At 42.7% G+C, this 13621-nt stretch overlaps 1 long non-coding RNA gene across 1 annotated transcript; it reads left to right on the top strand.

Annotated features, from left to right (window-relative positions):
* The first annotated feature begins 3427 nt into the window (after nucleotides 1-3427).
* On the top strand, nucleotides 3428-12632 carry LOC306931723. The gene is made up of 3 exons (XR_013791048.1): nucleotides 3428-3482; nucleotides 4016-4071; nucleotides 12565-12632. It is a non-coding gene; the product is annotated as an uncharacterized lncRNA (long non-coding RNA).
* The last annotated feature ends 989 nt before the right edge of the window (nucleotides 12633-13621 follow it).

Genomic DNA, 13621 nt, shown 5'->3' with positions numbered 1-13621 from the left:
GTCAGAGGTGAGCTTGTAGATGACAATTTCCTATAAATACATTTGCCTATCTCGAGACTTGTCGTCTTTATTGTCTGTCAATGATTACACTACTCGCCTTGGTTGAGTTTAACGACCATGAAAAAACTCACATGCACTACCATCTGAGACTGACTGACTGTCACCAATAAGTGTCAGTAGTTGTCTGTCGAAATATTAAGACATGTTTTTTTTGTTCCCTCCCTAAAGGCCACAAGGTGGTAGTGGGGAGATGTGAGGGAATCAACATCTCTGGAAACTTCTACCGCACAAACGTCAGTATTAATACAGTCAAATACTGTAGGATCCATCCCGTTTGTCCTGTTTACTGACACATTTTAACCATGAGAATACTTGCATGCACTACCCATCTGAGCCATAAGTGTTTCCTTCTTAATGCCAAATTTCTAACCCTGACACACTATCGTTCATGTGTAAGGATATCAAGTGGTCTTGGATATTTAACATAAGGTGGTATGAGCCTTTATAACATTTATCTTAATGCACTCAAATGGGTATCATGATCAGGGCGATTGTCTCATGCTTGACAATGATGAGTCTTTATCCCGAAACTGATCATCCATTGATGAGACATTTATCGGATCTGACTACTGAGTTGAGTCATGGACACAATTTTGGCCATACATCTTCATAATCTTCACATTTATTCTTTTGGATCTGTGTTTAAGTTGGAATTTTAGTTTTGCTCTGTTAACTTTCTTGGATATTCTTTGCACCCCTTATACCATTGCGTCTGTGTTTTTAATGTTTCATTTATTTGCCTTCAATCCTGGCATGATGACAGGCTGCACTGGACAGACTGACGGTGTTGATGCTGTCCGTGGCCCTCCATAAGACTAGGTGAGCAGACACTGATTAGCTTGTCCACAGTTTGGTTTCTGCAAAACGCCCACCCAGTGCTTGGGGCAAGACCAGTCTACAGTAGATGCATGAAATGTGAATTCATGTGTCTGTTACAGCCTCCAAACAATTCAATGGTCATGACTATTGTCCTTGCTTAACAGTGATGAGTCCTTTATCCCAAAACTGACTCTTGATAAGAAACTTACGGATCTGACTACTGAGTTGAGTCATGGACAAATGTGTTACTTTCCTATATTTTGCAGCACTTATCCTATTGCATTATGTAAAGTTCGAAGGCAGTATTTTTTGTTTTGTCACTAGAGTTTAACGTTTCCATTCTTTGCCTTCAATCCAGGTATGATGACAGGCTGCATTGGACAGATGTAAGGTGTTGATGCTGTCCATGGCCCTCCATAAGACAAGGTGACTTTAATTTTCCAACCAGGAAGGACCAAGGGTCTTCTATTTGAACCTGTGCAGTCTGTGATGTAACTTGTTTTATCCTTACCATGCCTTGTTTGAGTCTTGACTCTGAAATGATACACTTGAGACATGCCATTTGTGCTGTGAAGTTTATCTGCCGTTGGCTCCTGTATCTAATGTTGACCTCTTTCACAGGAAACGTACTGGTCATCCCACCGTTTGATTTCTGCAAAATGCCCCAAGTGCTTGCGGCAAGACCGGTCTGCAGTAGACTCATGACATGTGAATTGTTGGCCCAGGATGGTTTACCAGACTAGGTACTAATGCCCACAAGTTACAAAATTAACTTCTACTTGTCTGTTACGGCCTCTAAACAATTCAATGGCCATGACTATTGTCCTTGCTTAACAGTGATGAGTCCTTTATCCCAAAACTGATAACTCTTTATGAGAAACTTCAGAGCTCCTATAGTGAAATCTTCTGGAGGACCAACTGTTAGTTTCTCAGATTGAATTTGGTGAATCTTTCCATCTAATTCAATCTGTCGAGACTGTCTAATGTGACTAACAACACCAACAATTTCCTATAAACTAATTTGCCTAGTATCTCTAGAATATCTTGTGCTATATTGTCTGTCTATGATTACACTACTCGCCTTGGTTGAGTTTAACGACCATGAGAAAACTCACATGCACTACCATCTGAGACTGACTGTTGCCAATAAGTGTCAATATGATGTTGTCTATTGAGTTTTTAAGACTTGTTTTGTTTGTCTTTCCTCCCTATAGGCCACAAGGTGGTAGTGCTGAGATGAGGGGAAGAAAATCTCTGGAAACTTCTACTGCAATAAATGTTAGTAGCATTAATACTTTCAAAATACTGTAGGGTGCATCCTGTTTGACCTGCTTACTGACACATTTAATTAGCGTTATCTATGAGAATAGCTAACATGCACTACCATCTGAGGCATAAGCGTTACCAATGTTCTTGTCTTGACCAATATGATTCATGTGCAAGGATATCAAATGGTGTTTGTCATGACATTTGCTTTTTGAACTGTGGTGCTCTTCGATATTTAACGACCTTAACGCACCCAAATGGGTATCATGATGATGGCTGTTTATTGCTTGACAAGTCTTTATCCCAAAACTGATCATCTATTGATGAGAACAACTTACGGATCTGACTACTGAGTTGAGTCATGGACAAATGTGATGTTTTAATATAATATATTTTGCAGCACTTGTCCTTTGAAGGTAATGATTGTTTCCTTTCTTCGCCTTCATTCCAGGTATGGTGACAGGCTGCACTGGACAGACGGAAGGTGTTGATGCTGTCCCCCCTCCATACGACAAGGTGACTTTAATTTTCCAACCAGGGAGGACCAAAGGTCTTGTGTTTACTTTAAACCTGTGCTGTCTGTGATGTAACTTTTTTATCCTTACCATGCCTTGTTTGAGTCTTGACTCTGAAACGATACACTTGTCTGAGACATGCTATTTTCTCAAGAGTGTGTGCTTTTGGCTACTGTATCTAATGGTGACCTTTTTCACAGAGGAAATGTACTGCATGGTTGTCCCAGCCGCCAATTGTGCACCTGAAGCCTAGCTCACTTGCAAGGTGAGCCTATTGGAAACTTGTTGATGCTTTGTCAGTACACTATTATGCTGGTAAACGCTGTGCTGGCAACCATGCCCGTCAATGAGTGGTAATGTCTTTCATTCTGTGTAATGTGTCCTTAATTCAGGTTCTGCACCTTGATGGCAGACATCATCTACTTGGGCATCTTGCTCGTGTGGATAAACGGATACTGCTGTGTACGTGACGAACCTGTCGCGGAATCCCTGCTGTGGACCATACCACTTCAGAGCTCCTATAATATCTGTCAGAGGTGAGCTTGTAGATGACAATTTCCTATAAATACATTTGCCTATCTCGAGACTTGTCGTCTTTATTGTCTGTCAATTATTACACTACTCGCCTTGGTTGAGTTTAACGACCATGAGAAAACTCACATGCACTACCATCTGAGACTGACTGACTGTCACCAATAAGTGTCAGTAGTTGTCTGTCGAAATATTAAGACATGTTTTTTTTGTTCCCTCCCTATAGGCCACAAGGTGGTAGTGGGGAGATGTGAGGGAATCAACATCTCTGGAAACTTCTACCGCACAAACGTCAGTATTAATACAGTCAAATACTGTAGGATCCATCCCGTTTGTCCTTTTTACTGACACATTTTAACCATGAGAATACTTGCATGCACTACCCATCTGAGCCATAAGTGTTTCCTTCTTAACAATGCCAAATTTCTAACCCTGACACACTATCGTTCATGTGTAAGGATATCAAGTGGTCTTGGATATTTAACATAAGGTGGTATGAGCCTTTATAACATTTATCTTAATGCACTCCAATGGGTATCATGATCAGGGCGATTGTCTCATGCTTGACAATGATGAGTCTTTATCCCGAAACTGATCATCCATTGATGAGACATTTATCGGATCTGACTACTGAGTTGAGTCATGGACACAATTTTGGCCATACATCTTCATAATCTTCACATTTATTCTTTTGGATCTGTGTTTAAGTTGGAATTTTAGTTTTGCTCTGTTAACTTTCTTGGATATTCTTTGCACCCCTTATACCATTGCGTCTGTGTTTTTAATGTTTCATTTATTTGCCTTCAATCCTGGCATGATGACAGGCTGCACTGGACAGACTGACTGTGTTGATGCTGTCCGTGGCCCTCCATAAGACGAGGTGAGCAGACACTGATTAGCTTGTCCACAGTTTGGTTTCTGCAAAACGCCCACCCAGTGCTTGGGGCAAGACCAGTCTACAGTAGATGCATGAAATGTGAATTCATGTGTCTGTTACAGCCTCCAAACAATTCAATGGTCATGGCTATTGTCCTTGCTTAACAGTGATGAGTCCTTTATCCCAAAACTTGCTTGCTTGCTCTCGTACAGTGAGGACGCTTCGCTCCGCTGCTCTCGCCTATGCTTGCATTCTTCAACTGATATCAATGTTTTATTTTTCTTTGAGAAACTACAAGTGGATCCTCATTACTTGTAAACCGATGGGACTGTATTTCTTCTATAGAACGAAGCTTTTGCCATACTGCAAAATACTCATTTTTTACCTCCAGTGAATGGGTACGTGGCACATAGCTATAGCTAACTAGCACTGGATACTTGGCAAATAGCCAGCACCGCGATGTTCCCTGTCATATCTTCAAAGGACTTTCAGAAACTGCTTCAAAAGATTGCAGTGCTCGAAGCGGAATTACACTATTTAAAAGTTAATTTGGAAGTAAAACAACAACATGGGAATCAGGAGAACCGCACGCAGGATAAGACATTAGCCTGGAGTTCTCTCGGCGCAAGGCCAAAGGACATGAAAGGACGAAAAACTGGGGGTGTCTCCCCCCCCGGTATATCCACTGTGATTACAAACAGAGAGAACGGCGTACAGGACTTGAAAGGACGACTAACTGGAAGAGCTCGGAGCCCCGATAAGACCAGCTGGCCTACGCTACCAGCCCGACTCAGAGCCTCGTCCACCCCCCTTCAAAATTGGAAAACTGTGAAAAGCAGATCAAAAATCATATCTCCCCATATGGAGAATGTGCAGGTGGCTAACAGATTCAGCCCACTGCTCCAGATGAACGACAGAGATATCGCCACACCGAGCAGGGTAAGATTCAACATCACAGAAAATGAAAGGCGAGCTAATGGAGACCAAATTAATGAATTCCTGATTGTTGGTGATCAGGCTGTGAAATATGTTAAAAGTAACAAAAAGAAAAAAGCAAAAGTTCTATGCTTTCCCAAAGACACAGTCTCTGATTTGAATGACAGAATCTCTGACGTTGTTGCTGCACACCCTATGGTGAAAACACTGATACTGCACATCGGTACACGTGATACAGAAAAACAACAGTCAGAAATCCTAAAAAAATGATTTCAGAGCCCTATTCCACACCCTCAGCTCCCTAGATTTAGACGTGTGGATCAGCGGGCCACTACCTCCAATGACCGGATGTGAACGCTTCAGCAGACTGTATGCACTCAGCAAATGGCTCTCAACGGCATGCACAGAAGAATCATTCAATTTCATTGACAACTTCAATTTCTTCTTTGATCGTAGGCACCTCTTTGTTGATGGAATTCACCTAAACAAGCTGGGGGTTAAACTATTCTCCAGCAACTTGTTCCACAACATGGAATCAAGAGATAGCGCCCTAGCCAAAACAGATAATATTGTGGCGGCGGGTGCCAAGCTTCTCCCCCTCGCCAAGGATGTTCTCAAAACAAGGAATACCACAGATAGTGAACCCACAGCTCCTCCTGGTGGAGAAGTCAAATCAAGTGAACACACAACTCCTCCTGATGTGCTCTGGACTGATGCAGAAGAGTGGTCCTCCTCTGATGGAGAAGAGGAAGTGCATCCCCCCTGGTATATCTGCATCTGCTGTGACTACATAGAGCGTGATGCATGGTCCCCTGGTGATGCATGGCCCCCTGAAAAACTCACCCCCTATGAACTCACCCCCGTGTTCATAGGGGGTGACTATTGCGGAGAAAAACGCACAGAGCGTGAGGTCACAGCGCCCCCTGGTGGAGAAAAACGCACAGAGCGTAAAGTCACAGCGCCCCCTGGTGGAGAAAAACGCACAGAGCGTAAAGTCACTGCGCCCCCTGGTGGAGAAAAACTCACAGGGCGTGAAGTCACAGCGCCCCCTGGTGGAGAAAAACGCACGGGGTGTGAAGTCACAGCGCCCCCTGGTGGAGAAAAACTCACAGGGCGTGAAGTCACAGCGCCCCCTGGTGGAGAAAAACTCACAGGGCGTGAAGTCACAGCGCCCCCTGGTGGAGAAAAACGCACAGAGCGTGGAGTCACAGCGCCCCCTGGTGGAGATAAACTCACAGGGCGTGGAGTCACAGCGCCCCCTGGTGGAGAAACTCACAGAGCGTGAAGTCACAGGGGCCACTGGTGGAGAGGATACTGAGGCCGCCGAGAGGTCCATCAATGACAGTCGAATGGAGGAATTTCAAACTCCTTCACCAATACGTCACCTCAAATTCACTCCGGGCATGATGGACCTGATAAACGCTGGAGTAAGGCTGACCCCCCTTACCCTACGGCCAGCCCAACAGCCCAAAATGCGAGAGATACCATGGCCAGAGTTAATCCCACGCTATATGCCACGCCCATATAGCCTAGAAAATACATTTGATAACTGATATGAACAGGGTCCATTATGCGTAGCAACAAACATGTATGGACCCCTTGCTTCTAGAAAGCCTGGTGTTTCAATCACCGTACAGGTTGAGGTTCACAACATTTCCACTGTTATTTCAAATAGATTGTCCAAGACAAGGAGTAGCCTGAAGAGAGAATGCTGCTTGGTTAATGTACCTCACAGGCATCACAGCCCCCAAAAATCTGATAACAAGCTAAACCTTGCCTTGTTTAACATCAGGTCATTAACAAATAAGTCCTCTTCTGTAAATGATATAATATGTAAAGAGAAGCTAGATATTATCTTTCTAACAGAGACATGGCTTGGCTCGGATGGAGCTGTTCTCCTAGCGCCAGCCTGTCCCGCAAACTACAGTTTCATCCACTCTGTTCGCGAGGCTAAGAAAGGAGGTGGACTGGCAATCATTTTTTCAGACACTTTAAAATTCAAGGCTCTGACGCTCGGCAGTTTTTCATCCTTTGAATACCAGGCCACAATACTGCAGGGTCAGTCCTCTATCCCAATGATCAGCATTTATCGTCCTCCAAAGTGCAGCAAAGCTGTATTTCTAACAGAAATATCAGAACTTTTATCTATCTGTTCCACTAACTATGACAGAACTCTTATCTCGGGCGATCTTAATCTACACCTGGACGATGCTTCAAATGCGGTGGCTCTGGGTTTCTTAGAGTTATTGCACTCCTTTGAGTTCATCCAACATGTTGTTGGGCCTACACATAAACAGGGGCACACTCTGGACCTGGTGATTTCTAGAGGTCTGAACATCACTGTTGAAAGGACTATTGAAATGCCTGAGCTATCAGACGACTATTTGCTGTGTTTTAATATGACTGTCTCTGATCTAGAGAAAAACATCACTGAATATACTATAAAAAAGCGTTTTTTTAGCTCATCTGCAGCCAACGAGTTCTCTCGTCATCTGGCCCCCCCCCCTATCCGATACTCCCCCAGTGAATGATATGGTCCAAATGTTTAATCTTAAACTAGAGTCAGCTCTTGACATAGTGGCTCCTATGAAAACTAAAAAGAAACAGAACACCAGAGTAACACCCTGGATAAATGAGCATACACGTTCACTGAAGCAAGATTGTCGTAGAGCTGAGCGAGCTTGGAGAAAAAACAAACTCACCATCCACCTAGAGATTCTTAAAAAGTCAACAGTCACATATAACAAAGCCCTGCGTCTGGCAAGGCAGGCTTATTTCTCTGGCATTATTAATGAGAACAAGAAAAATGCCAGAGTCTTATTCTCTACCATTGAACGACTTTTAAACCCCCCCCAGTCCTACAAGCAGTCGTTCCCGGCCTCTAAAGCTAAGTGTAATGAGTTTGCATGCTTTTTTGATAACAAAATTTGTAACATTAGAGCTGATATTATGAATGGTGCTGCTGCTAGCTCAAGCCCTCTAACAGCAGCTAATGGTGCCAGGGTTGATCTCTCCAGGGGGAGCCTATTGTCTTTCTGTACAATTGATGAAGACTAACTCCGAAAAACCATATCTCAGATGACATCATCCTCCTGTTCATTGGACACAATTCCCACCACCTTTCTCAAAGAGGTTTTAGACAGTGTGATTGGAGATATCCTAAAAATTGTAAACAGCTCTCTACAATCAGGCGTCTTTCCAGACTCACTGAAGACGGCTGTAGTTAGGCCCTTACTCAAGAAACACAATCTTGATCCCTCTGTGATGGGTAACTACCGACCCATTTCTAATCTGCCCTTTCTGGGCAAGGTTTTAGAAAAATGCATCTTTCATCAATTGGATGTGTTTCTACAGAACAACAATGTGCATAACAAATTCCAATCTGGCTTTAGGAAAGGCCACAGCACAGAAACAGCACTTGTAAAAGTAATGAATGATCTTAGGGTGTCTGCTGACAAGAAACATGTTTCCGTTCTTTTACTTCTAGATCTAACGGCTGCATTTGACACTATTGACCATTCAATTTTAATACAGCGTCTGGAGCACTGGGTAGGCCTGTCTGGCACGGCCCTGTCCTGGTTTTCCTCCTACCTAACAAACAGAAGCTATTTTGTCAATCTAGCTGAGTTTGACTCAGACAAACACAACATCAGTTCTGGTATTCCACAGGGCTCAATTCTTGGTCCTCTGTTATTCTCCCTGTACATACTGCCATTGGGAGAACTCATTACCAATCACGGAGTCAATTTTCATTTCTATGCTGATGATACCCAACTTTATCTTTCTGTAGATCCAGATGATCTCTGTGCCTTAGACCCGCTGTTGACCTGTCTGTCTAGCATTAAATGCTGGATGAGTGAGAACTTTCTCAAGCTAAATGAGGATAAGACAGAAGTTCTCATAATCGGTTCTAGTGAGCAGAAAGAATCGATAAAAAGCAGACTTGGCAACCTGACTGTAGAAAGTAACAGTACAGTAAAGAACTTGGGGATCACTATTGATTCTGAACTGAATTTTAATTCACACATTAATCATGTTACCAAGATTGCCTTTTTTCATCTTAGAAATATTGCACGAATCAGAGCCTATTTGTCACTGGACGATGCAAAAACGCTAATCCACGCCTTTGTTTTTTCTCGGCTTGATTACTGCAATGCACTTTTTTCTGGATTGCCTAAGAAATCAACTGACAGATTACAACTTGTCCAAAATGCAGCAGCCAGAGTCTTAACTAGAACTAAGATGAGAGAACATATTACTCCAGTCTTGGCCTCATTGCACTGGCTTCCGGTTGTTTTTAGGATTGATTTTAAAATTCTTTTACTTGTTTATAAAGCTCTCAATGGTCTCGCACCTTCCTACCTACATGACTGCCTGCCGAAATATGTCCCAAACCGCCCCCTAAGGTCTTCCACTGCTGGCCTGCTCGCTTTGCCTAAAAAAATGGCAACTAAAAAATACGGGGAAGCAGCTTTTTGCTTCTACGGGCCGACGGCGTGGAACAAACTCCCACTGTACCTTCGACAGGCAGCCTCTGTAGACATTTTTAACACTCCCAACGCGGATCGCGTATCAATACGTTATCAATTAATCAAACGTCGGGTGCGGATCACGTATCAATACGTTTCAATCACTTTTTTATAGAATACTTTCATTCATCTTTTTACCCACCCGGACAATGAAGAACCATCGCCCTATCATTGCTGCTTACTCCCGCTCACGTGATCAGAAAAAAAAACAAAAAACAAAAACCCCCCTCCCCTCCTGAAAACAGGAGGGCTGGCCGCTTTACGTGTAGAAGCCAGTTGAACGCTGAACGGAACGCTGCCTATTGCCTAAACACATATGCACCAGATCGGCATTGCAATGCATAACATCTGCAACACACATGGACAGATGCATGTTTCCTTCTTCATACTGTAGCGACCAAACGATCCTACAATACTACGAACTAACCACAGTATCGAGGGGGGCCGCCACGACAAGACAGTGTTCCGTTGGTGGATCACGTATCGCCATGCAGAGCCGTCATAATCGGAGATCGCTCAGACGTGTGATTGTAACGCTTTTTTATTCATTATAATTGTAGTGATAAGACCGCAATGAACGCGTCGGGGACGTAATCGACCCGGGTGTAATGTATAACGAACTTTTCCGCGACCTAAACCGTGGTGTTGTCATCTGTGGAAGTCATTTTTTCCTTCTCGTCGACATCACAGCCGGGTGACGCTTTTTTCCCCTCCATCGCCCCCAAGCTGCATGCCCATAGCCTGGCTTGGCCAGCCTCATAGCGGGGATTCACTGAAGATTCTTCCCCGGAGGAAACATCAGTGAACCCTCGCTATGAGTCTGGCCGTGCCAGGCTAGCATGCCCAGGCATGTTCCCCTACACTAGCTTGAAAAACAAAATCAGCTGATGACAACGCGTCTCACCGTTGTACTATAGTTCTGAACCGAACGGTGGAATGGGACTTTTTATAGCCGTACGGATCAAGACTTTTGCTGCCCAATGTGCCCATGACCCCCCCCCCCCCCCCAATGTTACTGCGATCAAAACAATGAAAGCAGTGAGATAGATTAGGCGAGGCGGCAATCATCATCAAAAAGAAAGCATAGTTATGAAGGTTTATAGTCAGACATTGACAGGCAGATATAACAATAAACACAATAAATATGCTATACATCCTATACATCGAATGAAAGCCCTGAATGTGTACTTTTACGAGGAAAATAGTAAACATTGATCCCATGTACAGTTTGTCATAAATTGGATACTGGGTGGATGCACATTGCGCCCACCAGATATAACTGCAGAGAAGACATGGACCCGAACTCAATATTCACAAAATAAGGCCTATAGCGACATATAAATACTATATACCGTATGAAACAGAAGACTCTCTGCTTTCATAAGGAAAAAAATTGTACTGTAATAATAAAAAAATCACACCCCTGTGAAGTGAGCAGTGCAACTCTACTTCTCTACTTATTCACTACAGCTCGCTATATACGGACTGAGGCAGAAAGTCATGTAAACCTTTTATTTACAGTTTGGTCTGTAAACTTCTACTGTAATAATAAAAATCACACCCCTGTGAAGTGAGCGTTGCAACTGTTCTGTACTTATTCACTACAGCTCGCTATATACGGACTGAGACAGAAAGTCATGTAAACCTTTTATTTACAGTTTGGTCTGTAAACTTCTACTGTAATAATAAAAATCACACCCCTGTGAAGTGAGCGGTGCAACTGTTCTCTACAGTTGCACCGCGCAACTATAAAGAACAGTTGCACCGCTCACTTCACAGGGGTGTGATTTTTATTATTACAGTAGAAGTTTACAGACCAAACTGTAAATAAAAGGTTTACATGACTTTCTGTCTCAGTCCGTATATAGCGAGCTGTAGTGAATAAGTACAGAACAGTTGCAACGCTCACTTCACAGGGGTGTGATTTTTATTATTACAGTAGAAGTTTACAGACCAAACTGTAAATAAAAGGTTTACATGACTTTCTGCCTCAGTCCGTATATAGCGAGCTGTAGTGAATAAGTAGAGAAGTAGAGTTGCACTGCTCACTTCACAGGGGTGTGATTTTTTTATTATTACAGTACAATTTTTTTCCTTATGAAAGCAGAGAGTCTTCTGTTTCATACGGTATATAGTATTTATATGTCGCTATAGGCCTTATTTTGTGAATATTGAGGAGTTCACGTCCATGTCTTCTCTGAAGTTATCTGGTGGGCACAAGCTGCATTCAATAACCAATTACTGTCTAACTGTAGATGGGATCAATGTTTACTGTTTTCCTCGTAAAAGTACACATTCAGGGCTTTCATTCGGTGTATAGGATGTATAGGATATTTATTGGGTTCAATTTTATATCTGCCTGTCAATGTCTCTGACTTTAAACCATCCATAACTCTGCTCGCTGTTCAAGATAACCACTTCCAGGCAAATGCAGGTGTTGCAAAAAGGTCAATATCTCCAGAATGGAACATGGTAAAATCAAAATGTATTTTTTTTAATTGAAGTGGACAAGTTCAGCTTTCTTTTGATGTAGGCGTGTGATTCTCGCTATAAGAGAACATTTTACTGTGGGCCCCCGAACAAGGCCTTTGTGCAATGTTAAACGGCAGCAACATCCAAATAGGCCTGTTGAGATCTTGCAGCAATCAAAGTGTTAAAGCTCAGCTCAAGACCCACTTTTACACCCTTGCTTTTAATTGATTTATCTGTCTTTTAAAAAAAATGTTATTCATGTCCTCACTGTATTGTTTATGCCCTGCTTTTCTTTTCTTTTTTGTGTAAAGCACTTTGAGCTGCATTTCATGTCATGAAAGGTGCTATACAAATAAAGTTTTATTATTATTATTATTATTATTAAAACTGACTCTTGATAAGAAACCTACGGATCTAACTACTGAGTTGAGTCATGGACAAATGTGTTACTTTCCTATATTTTGCAGCACTTATCCTATTGCATTATGTGAAGTTCGAAGGCAGTATTTTTTGTTTTGTCACTAGAGTTTAACGTTTCCATTCTTTGCCTTCAATCCAGGGATGATGACAGGCTGCATTGGACAGATGTAAGGTGTTGATGCTGTCCATGGCCCTCCATAAGACAAGGTGACTTTAATTTTCCAACCAGGAAGGACCAAGGGTCTTCTATTTTAACCTGTGCAGTCTGTGATGTAACTTGTTTTATCCTTACCATGCCTTATTTGAGTCTTGACTCTGAAACGATACACTTGTCTGAGACATGCTATTTTCTCAAGAGTATGTGCTTTTGGCTACTGTATCTAATGGTGACCTTTTTCACAGAGGAAATGTACTGCATGGTTGTCCCAGCCGCCAATTGTGCACCTGAAGCCTCACTTGCAAGGTGAGCCTATTGGAAACCTTTTGATGCTTTGTCAGTACACTATTATGCTGGTAAACGCTGTGCTGGCAACCATGCCCATCAATGAGTGGTAATGTCTTTCATTCTGTGTAATGTGTCCTTAATTTAGGTTCTGCACCTTGATGGCAGACATCATCTACTTGGGCATCTTGCTCGTGTGGATAACCGGATACTGCTGTGTACGTGAATAACCTGTCGCGGAATCCCTGCTGTGGACCATACCACTTCAGAGCTCCTATAATATCTGTCAGAGGTGAGCTTGTAGATGACAATTTCCTATAAATACATTTGCCTATCTCGAGACTTGTCGTCTTTATTGTCTGTCAATGATTACACTACTCGCCTTGGTTGAGTTTAACGACCATGAAAAAACTCTCATGCACTACCATCTGAGACTGACTGACTGTCACCAATAAGTGTCAGTAGTTGTCTGTCGAAATATTAAGACAAGTGTAACCCAGCCAACATGGCAACCCGAAAATGGCAACCCATGTCAACTGTCAATCAAGACAGTATAAAGGTGACATCAGTTCCTACACTCTCCACTCCCACCTCATTCAAGATGGCTGAAATGTTTGGCATGGCAGCAGCAGGTTCCTCTTCACTACTGTGACAATCCTTGGTTACTCTTCGGTGAGTTATATAGGCTTGGTGTCATGTTAACTTGGATCAACTGGTTAACTGTTTGAGTTTATATTGAAAGTATTTGATTTAT

This window comes from Electrona antarctica (assembly GCF_951216825.1).
Source record: "Electrona antarctica genome assembly, chromosome: 10".
NCBI lineage: Eukaryota > Metazoa > Chordata > Actinopteri > Myctophiformes > Myctophidae > Electrona > Electrona antarctica.
Note: the sequence above shows the minus strand (reverse complement) of the source record. Positions and strands in the feature narration are given on the sequence as shown.